Consider the following 19,475-nt stretch of genomic DNA (forward strand, 5'->3'; position numbering starts at 1 on the left):
AGGGCGGGCGGCGCGGCCGGGCTCCCCCTGCGCGGAGGGCTCGGGGCCGCCTCATGAGTTCGGCGCGGCGCCGGGGAGCGGGCGCGGAGAGCGGCTCCCTGCGCCACACACACACACACACACACAGAGGCACGCACCCGCGCTCACTCTCACACACACACACACAGACTCCCTCTGACTGACGTTTGTACTTGTTATGGAGGAAGGACTCCGTGAATCAAACTCGTTTCTGGGTCACTGCTGCCACAGGGGGGAGCTACTTTAATCCCCTGCCAAAACTGGAAGGCGAGGGAAGGGGGGGAAATAATAATAATAACGTAGCGCCGGGGTGGGGAGGCGGCGGCGGCGGCCCCGGGGGAGCCGCCGTTAACTCTTCGCGGGCCTGGCCGGAGCCCCGCAGCCAGCGCGGGGGGCTCCCGCCTGCCGGGTCGGGGCTCGCCGCCGTCTCCCCCTCGCCCCCGGCGGCGGGCGGCTTTCCGGGGAGCTCCTCGCTCCCCGCTGCGCCGACTTGGCCGGAGCCCGGGGCTGCGCGGCCGCCCGGCTCCCGCCCGCGTCCTCGCTTGCGTTCGGGCGGGCTCGGAAATGAAGATGGGAGGCAGCGTTGCAAGGCTGGCAGCTGGGAAATGGGACGTGTCTGCGCCCAGATCCCGCCTGTGGCACTGCTGGCGGTGCCCTGCAACGATTTAACTCTTCTCTCCAAGAAATCTAAGCCGATTTCACAACCGGGAATTGCAGTGCTGCACAGGCTCCCTATGCATAACGCGTAACTCGCTGTTTTTCAGGCAGAGAAACTGAGGCACGTTAAGAGTTAAATGCTGTGGCCACATACATGGCGCGTAATTGCCAGGGCAAGAATAAAACTGCAGGCTCCCTGGTCTCAGCCCCCGGCGTTATCCCTCCAGCTCCCTAACTTTGATACTTCCCAAAGACTAGAAAGAGCTAACACATACTGCGGTTCAGTTCACGTCCTTCTACCAGGAAACGAAATTATCTTACGTTGGCACCAAATTACATACTAAACTTCCCATTATCAAAAAAAAAAAAAAAAGTATGTTTGAATGCGGATTTCTTTATTTTCCACAGAAACCGCTTTACCTCACGCCATGCACCTGTGCTCCCTGAGCAAAGGAGAACTCCCCTTTTTGAGCAGAATTCCTGAGCAAATACAGTAGGAGGTAATAAACACCACGGGGAAGATTCAGCATAATCTCAGACACAGAATTAAGGCGATCTGTGGAAAGTGATCCCCATAGTATGCAAATACAAATTAATGCAGCCTCCACAGCAATATTAGTCTGCCAAAGAATCACACCTAAGTTCAACAGAGGAATTGGGTCGTTACTCATCCATGCAAACCCAGTCATTTATCCTGCCATCTCACCCACCTACCTACCCAATAATGAAACGGCACTTACACTGCTACGCATCGTAAAAAGTTGTACTTTACTACAAAAATATCCTTCCCCCCCAAGGTGTTTTTTCACTGTGAAAATAAGACAGTGGTGGTTTTATTCATAGAACAGCCTGAAGCATCTTCAGATTTTAGAGCCTAAGACTTTGATTCCCCTTGTTTTCATCTACATGAAAATAAGAAAACACACACATTCTCTACATTTCCCCATGCTTTTCTTGGCACTCAGACCCATAAAGATACCTGATGGAGTAGCTTTGCACACATCAGCAGTCTAATTAGAAGTAGCGCCACTGATGTCATTCTTATTCTCGGGATCAGGGCCTTAGCTTTTTGCCATTCGTGATACAGCCATCAGGCACTTGTGATCATCTGTGCAACACACCAGATCACTTTATCTGATAAACAGTCCACTTCTTGCCAGAATTACATTCACACACCCATCATCTCACCCCTGAGCTTCCAGGAACCTACCCCAAGCGCTAATTTTCAATACTGCCAAAGGAGTCAGTGACCGGAGACTTTGTTGATCTGTATTACCTAAACAGCATGTGCCCACCGCTGTGCTATGCTATAAACACCGGAATAGATTAGGTCAGAGGTTTTTTCACTCGGTGGTCTGCAGACCCCTTGGGAGCTCACGGACTACTTTCTCGTAACTCCATAAAAAGTAATCCAGATTAGCAAAGCTATTGTCAGTTGGCATTTACTCCACAGAGATACGCACCTCTACTGGATGATATTTTGTTTTTGTTTTTTTTTAAATATTGTCCATTGTAAAAGATTGAAGAATCACTGGAAATGCTGTTTGTCCCACTTTTCTGAATTCCTTCCAAGAAAATTCAGAACTGGCTTCTGAGAAAACCTTAAATGTGAATGCGCTCTAATTTCTAAAGAGGAATGATAGAAACTTTCCTGTCTCAAACTCCTTGGATTTGAGGCAATATTTTTGTTTTTCTATAATTAGTTTTCCTTTGCCTATACAGCCAAGTTTAAGTTACATCTTATATTTTAGGAAACATTTCTCTTGGAAGCCATGCAAGGCCATATATGTAGGAACAGAACATGAATGTTTGCGGAATGGTGGGCTGTGTTTCAGAAAGTAGCGATTAAAAATACTATCTAAATTACTGTAGAAAACTCAACAAATGTGACCCCTCTGCGCTGTAAAAGCAGCTAGTCCAGTCTTTATGAGGAAGGTAACGCAACTGAAACGAAGATGCTCTTTTGTCTCTGTGTGCAGTGTAGCTCTGAGACTGTTCTGGAATAATGTACTCACATGTTTTAAAAGGAAATATTGAAAAATTGAAGGGCTAGTAGCTGGAAGAATAATTTTGGAAATTAATGGAAAACACAAAGAAAAGGTTACATCCTGTACTACTTCAACACTACAAGTATGAAGTTGTATACTAATGTAGCTATGGTCAACCAGGAAAGACTATCATAGAGCATACCAGAGTAAGCCATTGACATCATTAATACAAAACAGTGCTAAAAAAAAGGATCTGCATATGATCTAAATAAAGCAATGAGTTGTTCGCTGCAGAATCAGCTTTAGCAGCTTAGGACATCGTCATGACTCCTGCCTGAGAATACCAGCAGCAGACACCGGCATGGACCCTAAGAGTAGTCCTCACTTACTTCTCTACAAGCTCAGTTGCTGGCTCAACGTGCCAGAGCAGGCAGGCTGCCTACAACGAAACAGAGGAGGATGGTAAAAGCAAGCCACACGGGACAAAGAAATCTATCTTAATTCTGCATTAAACATCTGACCGCAGTCTGAGTCTAAAGATTAGCAACCAAAACAGTGAGAGACAACCTCACAGTAGTCTTCTACTACCTCCACTGCCTAAATTTCAAGGTGATGGGTAAAATTCTGCCAGAGATAGAGTCAGTAGAAATTTTGCCATGGACGTCAGTGGGGTCAGAATTTCAGCCTTCATCTCTAATAGATATTTACCCCCTCAGCAAAGCAGGCATTTTGTTATAATAAATAATGCCATTAGACTCTGTGCCTCAGTCATCTTTATATCAGTATTAACACTCATTCCAGAAGTGCTCAGAGAATGCATGTCAGGCTTGGAGTTAGGCTTTGTACTAATACACAGAACTTCTGGTCCCTTCTCCAAGTTGTTTCATTGGATATAGTCATTCATATATTAAATTTTATTTAAATTTTTTGATCGTTTATGTAGTTCCTTAATGTCTCCCTCTTGAGTGTTATTGCTGAGCAGATGCACAAAGCCAAGGAAAGAATATGTGGCTTTTCAGCACTTTTTTTTGCAGCCTTTCCTGGAAATATGCTGCTGCAGCTGTGTCTGATAAAATATTTTTATTTACTTCTTTCTTTCTTCCTTTTTTTTTTTTTTTAAATTCTGTAATACTCCTTTTATACTTGTAATCTTTTCCACTAATTCTTGCAGCGTCTCTGCACATGAAGGTGGAGCTCATGAAGTTGAGTTTCTCCCCACTGTTAAACTTAGCCCGAGTATCACTTAAAACTCAAAACTGTTCTTTTGTTCTTTTGGCTCCAGTTTTTAAGAACTTCTACTTCCATTGTCTCCTTCTTTATTTTGAAGATTAGAAACTTGAGGGGTAGAACACAGTACGGATCTAAACCAATACTGTCAAAACTTCAGCTTGTACTTAATCTTCAAGAGTAAGAACTTCCAGAGAGCTTTTCACATCTCCTGTGAGAGATGTATGTATTGCAGAGAGATAAGACAGATGCACAGTTGGGCCAAATCCTGTTGAGGTCCATTTTGTCTCTAGTTGGTCTACTCACATGAGCAAGGGAAAAAAAAAGATTTTGACTCATGCATATGTAAATCTATACCACTTACAAATTTAACTCCTGCAGAAATAAAACTTGCTCACACAGTTTACGTATTGACCATAGAGGAACACAGTTGTCACAGTTTTGTCTAATCCAAATACATCATTTATAGCAACATGTCACCTGACCACTTCACAAAAATATGCACACAAAAAATTAATCAGTGCTCTGGCTTTTTCTTCCTTCTCCTTATCTACAAGCACTGAATTTTGGTGTGTCTGGATTAGGGAAGTCAAAAAGACTAAACTCAGGTAGTGTGTTATTTCCTTTTACTCTGAAGCTGAGGTTTACAGCTTCCAGCACTGCTTGTGGGAGTGATTTGCAGATTCACGGGCCATACTCTAAAGATGCGCTTTCTCCTGTGGTCACAAGCCTCATTCTTCTGGTTTATAGTTCCTTTTTTTTTTTTACTGAAATGTAGTTTGCTATGAGAGGTCACTAACTGGGTGTATGACCCAGTACCCCAGTAAAGTAGGAGCTGTGCCATTAAGGGATGAGGATGCAGAGGGATGAAAATTAATCTTTAGAGCTGAATTTCATATTTAACATGCTATCAAACAGGGTGCTTGCAATTGAGGGACTACTGTAGTGTTTTTAATGACAAAACTTGAGAAGTAGAGAATATAATATTCATTCGATGTGTGGGTAGGCAGGGGCATACAAAGGTTAAACCACTTGCACAAGTCACATGTTAAGTCAGCATTAAAACCAAGAATAGAAACCTAAAGTCATGTCTCTCAGTCCAAGGTTTCTAATGATTAAACTATATCCTCTCCTTTGGCCTGGTCTATAGGACATAACACCGTACAAAGTATACCTCCATGACATTTTGCACATAGGTATCTTAAAGTATTTTTGCAAATCAAGCACAATCATCGCACAGATATGCAACTGCTGACATTGTATATTCATCTGAAAGTAAAGTGGGAACAGGTATGCCCAATAGGTAAAATTTACTAAATTCCAAAATCTAGAAGTACAGCTACTGAAACCAAGTGTTTCCAAATTACTCTAATTGAAAAGCAGAAGCTGACAGGAAACCAGTAGAACAAGAACCTCAAGGGAACAACTAGAAGCAGGCAGTTAACTTGTAGGTCTGCAAGTTAAGCGGGATGAAGCTGATGCATCACCTTTAAGGTAAACAACACAATTTTGAACATGATGAGAGAACTAATTAGCAGCCAAGGTAATGCCCTAAGTACAGGAAGAATGGATTGTGAAAACCTCAGGCAAGTGAAAGTTTAGCAGCAACAGATCAAATCTCAGTTGAAGTATATACACGTGCCTATCTGGCAGCTCATCAAGCAACTTTACACTGGCTAATCTAAATGAACTTCCGTATTAAATTGTGTTTGTGCAGGCAGAAATCATGTAGTGAAAGAAAGGTGTTCTGACAAGACTCGTAGAAGACTTCAAAAGAATCTGATTACAGATTTTCTGATTGTGGAGTGCGTCCTGATAAGTGGTTGCTAAAAGTGGAGTAGTGGTACCAGTTTATTGGGGAATTACAACAAAAATAAATTTCTATTTTCAGGAACAACCTAGTGCCAAAATGACTTTTAAAAAATTAAAAAAAAAAAAAAAAAAAAGGGGCAACTTCAACTCTGGATCCTTAGGAGTCAGAAGAAGATTAAACTTAAAAAAAAGAAAATCAGCTGTTGCATTGCTCTGAGCAGCTTGTGGGTAACATTTCTGGAAAGAGCAGAAATCTTGGAAGTAACTCTCCATGTGGCCCTTTTGGGTTCCACTTGGTACTTTATGGAGTTGCCCCAGAGTTGCTTCTATTTGCGGTCTCTCCCGGGACAGCCTCTTCCAAATGTGATGACTCACAGTTCATTGAATTTAAAGTGGTTTCCAGACCATGAAACTGAGGTCTGCCACAAGAGATCATACGCCCTTCATGGCAGAAAACAGACCTAGGACAATTAGACATAAGTTACAATGCAGAGGAGATACTCTGTTTATCCTCAATAGGTACAGCTCCCTCTCCTCAGGTTACCACCTTGAAATCGGTTTCCATGCTTGAAATCCCCCTTAGAGGATGTGTCAGTCATAATTTTGACAAAGGGAAAATTTTCTCCCTAAATAGTTAGAGGTCCACTGATTTCAGATGCAGTTGTCCTGAAACCTACTTCAAATATTAGTAACTTTAGCTCAATAGTACACAGATGTAAGGCAAAAAGGGTGTAAAGAAGCCATCACTTCTAAATAAAGAAAATGCTAGCCAAACAAATAGGCAACTCTTGTTTACTTCAGCTATTTTACTTTACCAATTATATGTTTTAGAAATTAAGTTATTCAGTGTTTAACACATAGGGAAAATGTCTGAGAAAACCAAAATGTCTTTTTCTTGTGGCAATATTGATTGCCGAGCTTTTCTGCAAGTTTCACTGCGTAAGTAAGCACAAAAACCAGTTTAGAAAGTCTTAATCAGCATAAATGTAATAAAAGCTGCCTCGTGTACTTCCATTTCACTATTACATATATTCAGAGGTTCAACACTATCAAACAGAATTCAGAGCAAGAGGCTCAGAATATCTAGCACGAAAGAACCTTTACACAACGGGGGAAGTCGAGCCTTTCTCTAACCTCCCTTCCTCCATCTCTCCCCCCGCCCCCCCAAAGGGGAGGGGGGTATTGGGATAAACAGGGCAGTTTATCCCATATATCAGTGAGCCACATAACCTTGCAGCAAATAGCCCTAGCTGACTGTCTCTGTATCTGGCCGGCGGCATTAATACATAACCAAAACAACACAGACCACACTGTTATGCTTCCGCTTTGCTAAGAGCTTATCAGAAATACACACCCAGTAGAAAAATTCGCAAACATAAGAAAAGCCACAGTACCCTTATCAGGTAGAGAATTAGTATCTATTTTGCAAATAAGACATTGAGACATAATGGTAAAGAGATACAAATAAAAACTGCCCCTGGCAAAGCGAAGAGACTCAATCTCATGATTCAGCCCTAACATATTACAATAGCTTAATCCTTCAGTGCTGTTTGAAACATACACAATACAAAAGGCCAACTATCCTTAAACACTGCATTTGTGTCTAACCCCAAATTTCTGCTTCAGAGTCTAGGAGAGCAATGAGAGTTACAGGAGGTATCAGAGTCTTTGCACGTGAAGATGTTCAGAGGCAAAACCTCAAACAGCTGCACAGTAACTTTTCAGTGCACATAATGCAAGCACTCAGGATGTAAACAGCCCTCCAGTAATTTCATACCAATTTATAACAGTAATTCTGAAGTTACTTTTTTTTTTTTAATGGACAAAGGAGTTTATTGCTTATTTAGAAGTTATAGCTTCTTTGCAACTGCTCAAAGCTGATACTGCCACAGATATATTTAACTAAACACACAGTGAAGAATGAAGAAAACTTGGAAATCAAATCATTACTGTGGCTCCTGTGAACTTTGCTTCACTAAGCAAAAAAACCTGCAGCAAACAAAATAGTCTCTGACCTTCCAGAACAACATTTAAAAAAAAAAAAAAAAGTCTGATCTGCTTATGTGGGCAGATTTTGGCACAGGGTAAACATCTGTGTTTGCTCCTCAAATTGCACAAGTCAGAAAAGAATCTCTCTCTCTTATCCAGGACATGCTTTTAAACCATCGCACATTTATGTTTCTTTGACAATCTGAGGCAGGTTACTTTCTTCACACATAAGTGCGAGTACTGGGACAAAGTAAAAGTGCCAACTGTCTGTAATTGGGTGTCTCTAAAGGAGGAACGGGCACATCCTGCAGTGAGCACAGGTATCCCTACATAACTGCCAAAACCACAGTTCCAGCCTACTCGGCTTCTCAAATATTCAGCCAACCATGGCAGCATATCTGCCCTTGGCCAAAGCTAAAGGTGAGCCCACAGTGTCTCAGATCTCTTCTGGAAAAGGGCCCAACTACTTAAGGGAGCCAGGCAGAGTCTTCAGCCACAGCACACAAAGGGAAAAAAAAAGTTTACAGAAGATAAGTTCAGGAAAGCTTGAAAGAGTGCCAGCCGCGTAGCACACAGTCCCATGCCAGAGTACATCTTGTACTGGCACTCTGGTGTAGTGCTTTGGATCAGTAACATCTGTAATAAAGCACATACTGACTGATAGGCTGGACAGATGCACAGACGGAGCAAAGGGATTTTTCCTCTCCCAACATGCCGGCGCTGGAGCCTAGAGCAATGATTTGCTTCTACCTTTACATGTTTATCTTTATGTCATGCTTTTCAAAGAGCTGCTCCTGTGGGTTCTTTGGGATCCTGCTCTTTTTAAGGAAATTAAGCATCTTTCATGACTGCCTTAATAAAATGTTGCAAGTATTGTGCACTCAGTAGTGCCTGACACACACCTCAGACATCCTAGTTTGCTTGTTCGCAGTTCAATTTCAGTGAAGGAAATCAGTGACAGCAAAAAAGTCCCAAACCTCGGGCAACATAATGAGGGACCAAGATCACCGACTGCATAAGCCCTGTTGTTTCATGTGAACAGAATGATTAGGTATTGAAAATGTGTACATCCGTCACATACTGTCCCCAACAAGGGAGCCCCATTAACCGAGGAAGCTGGTTACCCTTCAGAATACAGTTAACATCAGCTGGTTAAATATTTTAAATCCTTTTAAAGTTGCCAAAGATACACTAATACCCTGAATTCTACATTTTTCCCTGAAAAAATAGCAGTCCAGAAAATCAAGCTACAATGTACACACAAAGTCCTTTTCTACTACATACACAGATGCATGCTTTGTGTTCCAAGCATCTCAAAGTCAGGAGATCTCCGAGCCCAGCTGAGGGAGGAAGACACTGATGCTTGCCTTTCTTTAAAAATTCCTTCCACGTACCTACAGTTTGTCAGCAACCACTGAAACCAAAAGCATGAGTTGAAATTCTCTTTTCACTGGGAATGAGTGGTTCTGCTGCTAACTTCCATGGAGCTAGGATTTTTCCTGAGCTTGCATTTTACAATTGCAAAGAATTCTATGTAGCCATTGCCATTCAAACAGTATGATATTTTTTAATAAACTGATGTATCAAGCACAACACATTGTACTACGATTGAAGACCACCATCTCAATGTGAACATCAAACGAGGAATTAGTTGACAGAGGGTTTAAAAGCTGCATGTCATTTCCAGCACATGCACCAAATGAAATCATACTTAGCAAGGTGTTTGCTACACTAACCCTGTTAACACTTCATAGCACAAAACCAGACACATTTAACCCTGTGAAAATTTAGGCCAGGTTTGAGAGCATTAAGCACAAGTAAAGCGAAAAATGTGCTAGGTTACTGAGACTAGGTTCAAAGGACTTTGATGTCCAAGGCTAAAAGCGTAGTTCAGCAAATTCTTGCTCATTTCTCTGGCTCTGGAATAGTCTTAACTTAATACCTCCCTGCACGATTGCAACGTTCCTTGAAGATCTGCAGCTCTTATTTTTTTGGCATGATCTGAACTGCTTCGGTCTGCACAGCGAGGTCATGGCTTCAGTCTCAGACCAGTGAAGCCAGAAGCGATGGTCTAGGGCTACCTGTTGGTTAGATGCTTCTACTTTCTCTAAGCTGGATTTCACAACACAGTGCTGCAGAGCCAAAGGGTCTGCTTGTTCTCATCCCGCTTCATGACCTGTAAGTGCTCTGTTGCACAATGCCTCAACTTTAATAAAAGGGATGGAGAACACACATCTCAGCCCAAGTTTTGGGATAAATCATTCTCTCTCATATCTTTGTACTTACTAATTTTGTTCTGACTATACCACTTTTTTAAAACTGCAGGAAAAAAACTCTTAATGCTTGACTCATTTTTTTAAAACAACACTAATATTTTAGGTCTGAGACTTGCGTAACACTTCTGCTAGATATACTACAGACATAGGACACCAACTAAAATATCTTAACTTTTTTGTATTTTTAACCTCTATTAATAATACCAGTACCTTCAGCTTACACTTCCCTATTGAGAAATCATTTTGTTCCACATACAGGAAAATCTCCTGTATGTGTAGGCCACAGCTTGCAAAAATAAACAAATAATATATTTTCTAAGAGATTAAGTTCATAAGTATGTTACACTGCTTGACAGTGACAACAAACCAGATGAATTTCCTCAAGAAAAAAAAAAAACAACTTTTGCAAGAAACAAGTGAAGTGGCATTTTTTTTTTTTTTTTCTTTGCACTAAGGTTACGTCACTTATCTCTTGGGTACAGATGACACTAATAACCATGTGCCTGGACTCCAGCTAAATTATCAGTTTCCTTTAAATAGTTTGAGGGAAGAAAAACAGCAAGAATACTGTATAGGAAAGTAGGAAGTCTTGGTCTTGAGCCTAAATTTTGAAAATTCTTTCAGTTTAGCCTCCGAATTTTGTTCTAGAGGTTTTCATATAGAAAAAATTATCATTTGTGCACGCAGACTCAGTAGCTGCATATGTAGCTACCCCAACTGCGCACAATGTGGGCACGGCACCTGCGCACACTAAAGCTGTCTCTAGACAGGTTCTAGCTATTCAGCCCAAACATTTTAAACGATCTCCACCCTCTAGGACACCACTCTGCCTTTGTTGAAGGTACTTATTTTAACGCTGAAGTCACTGGTCCTCCTGAGTAGCATTATGTTTTCCAATGACATTACAGAGAATATTGCATACCCAAATGTTTATAAGTCAAGTTCTGAAGAGGACACCTTAATCCCTTGACTCCCATAAAACACATCACACTTAAAAAATTGTCTCATATAGTTGCTGTGTAGAAGACTTGAGAAAGATCAAGTAGGTGAGGCTTCAAAAAAAAAAAAAACCAAACAAAAAACCACAAAAAACCCAAATGAAAACAAACAAAAAACCCCAAAACAAAAAACCAGAAGGGTAATTCTCTTAAATTTCAGGTTGCAGAATGCCCTGCACCACTGAATTAACTGCTGATACTTCAGCTGAATCCTCCATGTCTCTATAAACACCCTCTAAAGCTAAAAGAGTATCTACCCATAACACTAGGTCCTGTCCACCAGGATTCAGCTAAACATACAGGTCCTATTCATGATCAGAAATTCACAGCCAAATACAGGGAGTAGCAAGAGCATTCTGAGATTTCTACAGCAAAATGTAATAACTTCATTTTAATAGGTAAACATGATGAGCTCCACAAACGACTGCTGAGGCATTAGAGATCGTTAGTCCCACAGAGAAAGCACTAACATCCTGCAGTATCAAATTGTTTATCGGTAATTTACAGAGACTGAATCCACAAATACATTTCTATCACTTTGTAGTTGCTTAATTAATTACATATATTAAGCAAATTAAACTGAAGGATGCCGCGAGTACTCCCAGAGCAACCAATGGCTATGTCACCAGCAATTTACTTCTTTTCTATTCAGAGAAGTCCTCCCAGTTTTCTTTTTCTTTTAGTGGCAAAGAGGATCATGGGAGGATGAAAGCTGTGGTCTCACTAGCACAGGAGAATGAAGAGAGACTTCTGTTGCATTGAGATTAGTAAGATAACTCCAAAAGAAGAACTTCATAAACATGTGCATGAGTGAACAGGCAACCCAAACTTTGGGGAATCTTTAGATCACAATCAACATCCCAGTGCAGCTTTTCATAATGATGAGACCAGAAGAAGCCCACAGATAGCGATAAAACACATAGGTATTTGCAAATTCATGCTAAAGTTCATATGTGAAGTCTCCTAGAAAAGTATGATTGATAAAAACTTATATTTAAATAGTTTAATTGATTTAACGTATCAGATTAACACTAATGACTGTAATACTTACTGATTTGTTATCTTTACAGAAAATGTTGTTAGAGGCAATTGTAAGCTCATAGTTAATAACTTTTTGGATAAAGCTGTTCTGCTAATTCATTGTCCTCTTTTCTTGCATAAAATAATGCAAAAGAAAAATCAACACTCAGATCCCAAGTGGTTAAAAAAACAGAATGTTATTTTGCTTGAAAACAAAGCAAAACCACCACCAAAAAAAAATTTGTCCAGTATTTTCAATATCACACAGGCTGCTATGAAGAAAGTAAACTACCTGCCAGGCAGACTCAGTAACTCTACAAACACTGTTTTACTCACATTTAGGTCCAGAGGCATCAACTGGACTATTATCCTACCTCCCTAAAATTAGACAACTTCATAAGCTTTTTTGTCAGACTGGGTGCTAATGTGCCCCAGGCAATTAACAATTTACTTTTTTTAAAACAAAGAAAGATACTGATGATTTAAATTTAAATGTTTAGGAGTTAGTTCTCCTTTTGATATTATTTCTTAACACATGTTCAGTCCTTGTACCATGTTATCCCTATTGTGTGTACATATATATTTTTGGTCACACAGATAACAGAACCTATATATGAAATATCACCACAGTCAGTTTATTTAAAATATATACCCATTTTTGTCAATTTAAAAAACACAGATTTTTCCTGATAATCCAAAATCATCTCACAAAAACAACTGGTGGAGCTCTATTTGGATTTTGGAAAAAAAGATTATTGGCATTCATTTTTCCCGTACTGTAAGAGTCACGTCTTCCTCTCTCATACAAAAACAAAAAACCCCCACAAAAACCCAAACCAAAAGACAACACCACCACGACGACACACAAACCAGAAGGGAGCATACATAAAGGGCAATTCCACAGCTATTTTGTGGTAAATGATAAACCACAAAGTGTCCCTTAGTGGATGTGCAGAGTTTGGAATGTCCTCATTTCCTGACACCTTTCTCTTTTTTCATCTAAGAACTGCTGACTGCTACATTTTATAGGGAAAGGCAACCTTATTCTTCACTGTTTTAGGTGAGAGACTTTGGAATGACTAATTCTTCTGTTCTAGTATTACAGTAGCAGTTCTGAAAGGAAAAAGACATAAAATACAAAAAAGTTGAGGGTTAATGCCTCTCCCCATCTTTTTTACCCCAATTTGGGGACATAATTTTTAGAACCTTCTTGGAATACTCTGTGAAATGTTAAATTTTCCCCATGATACAAGGTCAAAACACTTCTTCCATACTTGTTGATACTAGCCTTCATCCTTTGAATTAAAGGTCAAATGAATCAAACAACTTAAATCCTACACAACTAAAAGGAAAACAGAACAGAAGTTGATGACCAGAACAGCAAAACATTTGTAATGGTTTTGCTTTCATGTCCAAATCCATGCCATGATTACAATAAACCTTTCTTGAATGAACAAAAAGTCCTCTGATAAACAGCAAAAACAGTAGATGAACTAAAGAATTTTGTTGATACAGACCACAGCAACGTTTTCAGGAGAAAACTGCTCGATAGATATACCAAGCTCCAACCGTCTAAGAAAAGTCTGCAATTTGGTTTCTTACTTCAAAGCAGGAGCTGGCTATACAAATTTTCCTGGAAAATGCACCAGCTTGAACCCAAAATCTGATGAGCCATCCCTTCCTATGAATAGGTAACTAAAGCATAACAATATTTTGCTAATATATTTATAATCTACATGGTCAAAGTGAATAGTACTTTTCAAAGTATCTCTTCACCAGAAATCACAGGCTAGATCTGGCTGCCAAAACACAAATTACATGTTCTCTTGAAGGTTACTCTGCTTCAGTCAGTAGAAAGTTTCCTCATCAAAATTCTTCCATTAATTGAGGAGAACCTGTCTTCTGTCTCTTCTTTCATTTTAATGCTCCTCATTTCCTCTTCTCCTGTTCCTCATGGATATTCTTTATGTTGTTTCCATTCCTGGCAGCTGTTCCTCCCAGCGGCTGCAACAGCAGCGAGAGACGGGAGTCCCTTGGACTCTGTTGGCCAGGCAAAAGCATCACACTGGCGGTCCCCTGGTTACTAAAAGCAGCATGGTTAGTTGAGCAAGAGCACCCTCTTTCTGAAGCGATTTTTGTGCCAGGAAGCCTTGCTGGTTTTCACAGTGGGCAAGTATCCTGTGACTGAATGAGATTTGGACTTCTCCAGCCAGCTCGGTGTTATAAACACATCAGTCTGAAACTGCTGTCTAGACATTCATCAAGCTGTTGGGTTTCAGCCCTCCATATTTAGTCTTCGTGTGTCTAGGCTTGCTTGGTTTGAAGAGGCTTAAGTATTCTCTCTCTCTTTGGCATCTTTGATACATTTCCAGAGCACTCACTAGCTCTCTGTCAGACACTCATGAGACTTCCTAGTCCACCTGCTGTTCTGAATCAACCAATACTAACCTTCCTCAAAACAGGCCTTTTTCTACATCTGTGCCTCAGGACACTCCAATTTTCAGCTCATTTCTTCAGGGGGCACATGGCTAGTGAAGCAAACTGATCCTTAACTCTGTGTGCAACATAATACCCGCAAATCTCCAATTTAGGAAGCACAAGCAGTTTATATATTTAGCTTTTAAAAGTGTCTTATATACTAAATACACCCATGTACATACCTACCTGATTCTCTAAATAGTCTAAAAAGTGTGCAAGACTAAGATTAAAGTCCTCTAAGAAGTATCCCTATTCTACACAGAGCTGCTTCTCTGAAACAGAAGGCCCACCAAACATCAGCTTTTCCTCACTTCTAAGTTAGCATACTTGTTTTCTCCATTCCAAATGTGGCTAGCAAAAGACCGGTAAATCCAGATTTCTTTTCATAATATTACACAGACAAGCTTTAAAGTTCCTTCTTCTGCCAGGTGAGCCGTTACATGTTTAACTGGCAGAATGGTTAGGGTGTTTTTCTGACCACTACTTCTAGCATGTTTGTTAAATTGTACTCCTAATGCAAATATCTTTGAATTATAATAGTCCGGGTACCTAATACATAGTAGTCAATGCAGAGACACTTGGATCTTTTCTTCTTCCACTCCCAGGAATCATTTCTGTAGGGAAGGCCATACACTGATCTCAATTAACAAAGCTACACAGAAAAAAATGGTCACAAAAGACTTCCGTAACACTTCATACAAATAATGCAGAAGTGGCCTTATTCTTTGCATCATAAAGCTGATGTTTAAGTGCATTTTCTCAATTATTGTACACTTTGTAAGAATTAAAGAGAATTCAGAAAGTAAATGGAGTTTACTAATTTATCAGTAAATATTGAGGTTTATACTTTAGGACTACCTCCATAGTAAAGGCAATCTGCAGAATCAAACAAAAAGCAGCAGGAATCACTTTTGTTTCGTTTGATTGGCTTTAGTAACAAACATTCAGAGAATAATCACAATGGCAATTTTTTTAAAAACATCCATGCCATGGTTTGAGCTGTGGCAGGAGTTATGCTATCTATATTCTTGCAGTTTAGAAGGAAAGCCACCACGTAAAAACAAACAGCACAAGATTTTAAACAGGAAAGCTTTCGTCTGGAGTTCTACGATGCCAACCAGTGAAATTTAGGTCTGCAAGTACAGTTCCATTAAAGTCATCACCATTAAGAAATAGCTCTCCTGCACTTCAGAAATGTGTTCTCTCAACACAGGTAAGAGTCCTTCCCAGTTATTTTAGTGATGAAAATAAGATCGACTGCTCTTTTAACTCAGCAGAGAATGTCTATGAAAGAACCGAATTCTATTTCACTCTGGTAACCATCAACAGAATTCCCTACTAAACTTCCATCACATATATCTGGTAACAACAGGATTAAACAGATGCTAAATATTAAGCATCTGCTTTAAAGACTAAGACACCAAACTACTGTGCTGATGACCTGTATTTTTCAGTAGGCTTTATTAATGATGGTAAGGTTTAAACTGAGCTTGTAGGCTATCATTTATTAAAATGCTATTCTGTTGGAAACAGCACCAAAATGCTAATATGTAAGCCTATTTTTAGGACTCGCACCTCACTTATAATACTTTTTTTCTGAGGTTGATGCAAATACAGCATAATTGTGGCTACACTTTAATTAGCAAGTTGCGCAGCACAATCAGAGCAAGTCTGAAGAGCAAAATAGGTGTTGCTGTAAACCAAAAACCCATGCCACAGGTGTTTCTGGAGGGAAGGGGAAATGCTTTATACTAGCTCTACCCCAGTCTTCTGCACTGAATGACCGTCAGCAGTTAAAGCACTTTAAATATGCTCCTGTAGTCTGCCTTTTGTTTTAGTTTAATCTGAAAGGAACTCAGTTTGTGTTCTCCAAGACAATTTGACAACACATACCAACATGAGGCAAGGAAGGAGGGTGGAAACATTCACGTCACCAGGACGTCCCCTCTCTGAACTAACACATTAACATATATGCGCACCCTGTGATGATCAGCAGAAATATTTGAGGCAGAAACTCTTTAATATGGAAGAAAAGGACAGAGAAACAGCATGTTTTCCATGAAGGTTCTATTCTTAAAAGCTTTCCCTGATCTAATAACCTAGTAGCTTTTCAGGAACATTACAAAGCCTGCTGACTTTGGAGTAACCATTTAGGAAGGGCAAAAAGGTTACGTTGTCTGTTTAGTATTAAGATGTCTGTTTAGTATTAAGGTACTTTAAGGAAACTTAACTGGGACTGTGGTAGGAAAAGTAAAATTAGAAGAAAAAGTTGCACTTCTCAAACATTTTTTCTTTGAAAGAAAAGCAGTTGTCTGTAGCAATATGGACACAGATGTTTTCAGATACAGAAATAAAATACAGATGCTGGAGAGTAAGTGAATTTCATATCTGTATATGGGTCTAGATTGTCTCAAGAAGAATGCGAATCAGATTCTGCTCTTCGTTTCATATGTGCACCATCACTAAAGCACTAAGGGGTTCTTCAAGTTGTAAATTCATCCATCATTACGTCTAAGAGGGGGACATCTCCTGGGAAGTCTGACCATTCAACATTCATCCCCACTAAACTTGATATAACAACTCAGTGTAATTAAACAGGAATTCTGACATATTGAGCCATTGCCATCTCTTCCCTGTAAATTGAACACAGACCCATGGCCCAGGAGTTCAGATTTCTGTGGTCTGAGGCTGAGTTCTGCAAAGCACAGAAGTATGACTGTGGTTCAGCTTTATGGAAAAATTATTGTTGAGCTGTGAGAGAGTAAGCAAGCTAAAACAATACAAGATAAGAAGAAGTAAAAGTAGTACGAAGTAAAAACAAAGAGTAAAGTGAAATTTTTGAGTCGGAAGCAGTAACTGAAGGATTCAAGAGACAAACACTACCATGAAAAGGTATAAAAATAGTCAAAAGTCAGCAGGATCAAGGAACAGTTTATTCGAAGAAGCAGCAGAGGCCAATGCTTCTCCATCTGACTGACCAGCAGAGACTCATCAGATGTTTGCACTAGGGGTGGTGCACACATTTCTAGTTGGCCTAACAGAATGTTGTTCCTATGAATGTGCTAGCCAATAAATAATTACCGGGTACACATCGGTTGTATATACTCCCACCTGCAAGTCTCTAGGCATAGTAAAGATATCAATATTATCAATTTTGATACCTATTTTGATACCAATAGGCATTGCTCCTTACTGATTTCAATATCCATTGGCATTGCTACCCATTGATGCCTATCGATTTCAAAACTTTGATCTTGACAGGCATTGATGCCTATCGATTTCAAAACTTTGATATTGACAGGCATTGATACCTATATGCATCACTACCTTTTGATATCAGGAGGCATCAACAGGCATCAATACCTATCAATATCAACACCTTTCAATACTGATAGGCATTAATACCTATAATTTTTAATAGTGATTTCAATATCTATCAAAAAGCATTGATACCTACCAATAAGTATAGTTATCGGTACGTCTTGATTTTGAAACCAAATTTCAATATTAGTATGCATCAAAACCTATTTCAGTACCAATTCTGATAACAATAGGCATTCAAAGAGTATGGTACCTATTGAAAGGTATCAAAACCTTTTAATATCAATGTCTGTCAATACCAGTCTCGATATGGGTAGGCATTGATAGCTATCAATTTCAATATTGACTTTGATATCATTAGGCATTGATACTTACTGATATCAATAGGTAGCAAAAGGTAGGCATTGATACCTATCAATTTCCATACTGATTTTGAAATCAATAGGCATCAGTAGACATTGATAGGCATCAATACCTATTGATTTCAAGAGCTACTGATTTCAAGTCATCTATACCTATTGATTTTGATGCTGATTTCAGTATCAACAGGCATCTATACCTATCGATATTTATACCTTTCAATAGTAATAGTCCTTAATATCTATAATTTTTAATACCTATTGATAGGTGGGTATTGATAGACTGATTTAGATAAGCATTGATACCTATCAATATCAATATCTTTTGATAGACATAGATGCTTATTGTTATGGTAGTCATCAGTAGACACCAATACCAATTGATAGGCATCGAGACCTATGAATTTTGATACTAATTTATTTTTATACCTGACAATACCAATCTATTTCCATACCTGGGTATATTAAGAGGCATCAATTCACATGGATGTTTACATTCTGGCCAAAAAGCCATATGAAGTTTTGGTATGTAGGTTATAGGTGGTATTATTTGGTATGGAGCTTGTTTCACTTCTGCTGTACCTCCCGAAGCAAAATATTGAAGAAAAAGCATATTATCCTATAAGATATTTACAATCCCAATCAGGTGTGCAAAATCCTGCACTGCAAGGGTCAGTGAGCATGTGCAAAAATCACAGGCACAGATGTGGGGGTCATTTGTTTAATAACTGGTCATTGATATTTAGACACAGGACAAAAATATAATAGTCTCATTATTTCATTACTTCCAGGAATTCTGACTACTTACATATTGCTCAAATTAATTTCGTTTTCTTGGAAGGCAGTTCTGTCTAAAATAGGTAAATTTCCCTTTAGCATCTCTCCAGACAGCTCCGTTTCAGCCGCTAGAGATGTACTTCCTTCTTTTAGGTTTTCCAGAGTTATTAGTTCTATTTAGATTTCTCTCTACAGTACTCGGTCCTCTGACACGCCCACAGTTTTATTTCTGAAGGCTGACAGCACAGACAGCCATATCAGCTTTTTTACTTTCAGCTGCAAACATCATTCCTCAGTCCCACACACACACACCTCCAATCTCAGCAGGGCGAGACAGACACACTCCCACAGAGCTGCCTAAGAAGCTACAGTACCACATGGAAAGACAGTTGGATTTACTGGCATTGTTTTTCATTTTTAATATTTTGTCAACTCTGGATTTTGGGTTTAAATTTGCTTATGTGACTAAAGGAAAACTGATAGCTACAGAATATATTGCTTGCTCATGTTGTCCTAACATGGATCAGTGTCACAACCGGAGTATCAGCGTATGTG

At 39.6% G+C, this 19,475-nt stretch overlaps 1 protein-coding gene across 1 annotated transcript in view; it reads right to left on the reverse strand.

Annotated features, from left to right (window-relative positions):
• JADE1 (jade family PHD finger 1) overlaps positions 1–202 on the reverse strand; it is a 48,592-nt gene extending 48,390 nt beyond the window's left edge. Inside the window, exon 1 of the mRNA XM_010564489.1 lies at positions 184–202. The gene's annotated coding sequence lies outside the window, so the exon portion shown is untranslated. The remainder of the gene's footprint in view (positions 1–183) is intronic.
• Between the last annotated feature and the right edge of the window lie 19,273 nt (positions 203–19,475).

This window comes from Haliaeetus leucocephalus, unplaced genomic scaffold (assembly GCF_000737465.1).
Source record: "Haliaeetus leucocephalus isolate CR32 unplaced genomic scaffold, Haliaeetus_leucocephalus-4.0 Scaffold181, whole genome shotgun sequence".
Lineage (NCBI taxonomy): Eukaryota > Metazoa > Chordata > Aves > Accipitriformes > Accipitridae > Haliaeetus > Haliaeetus leucocephalus.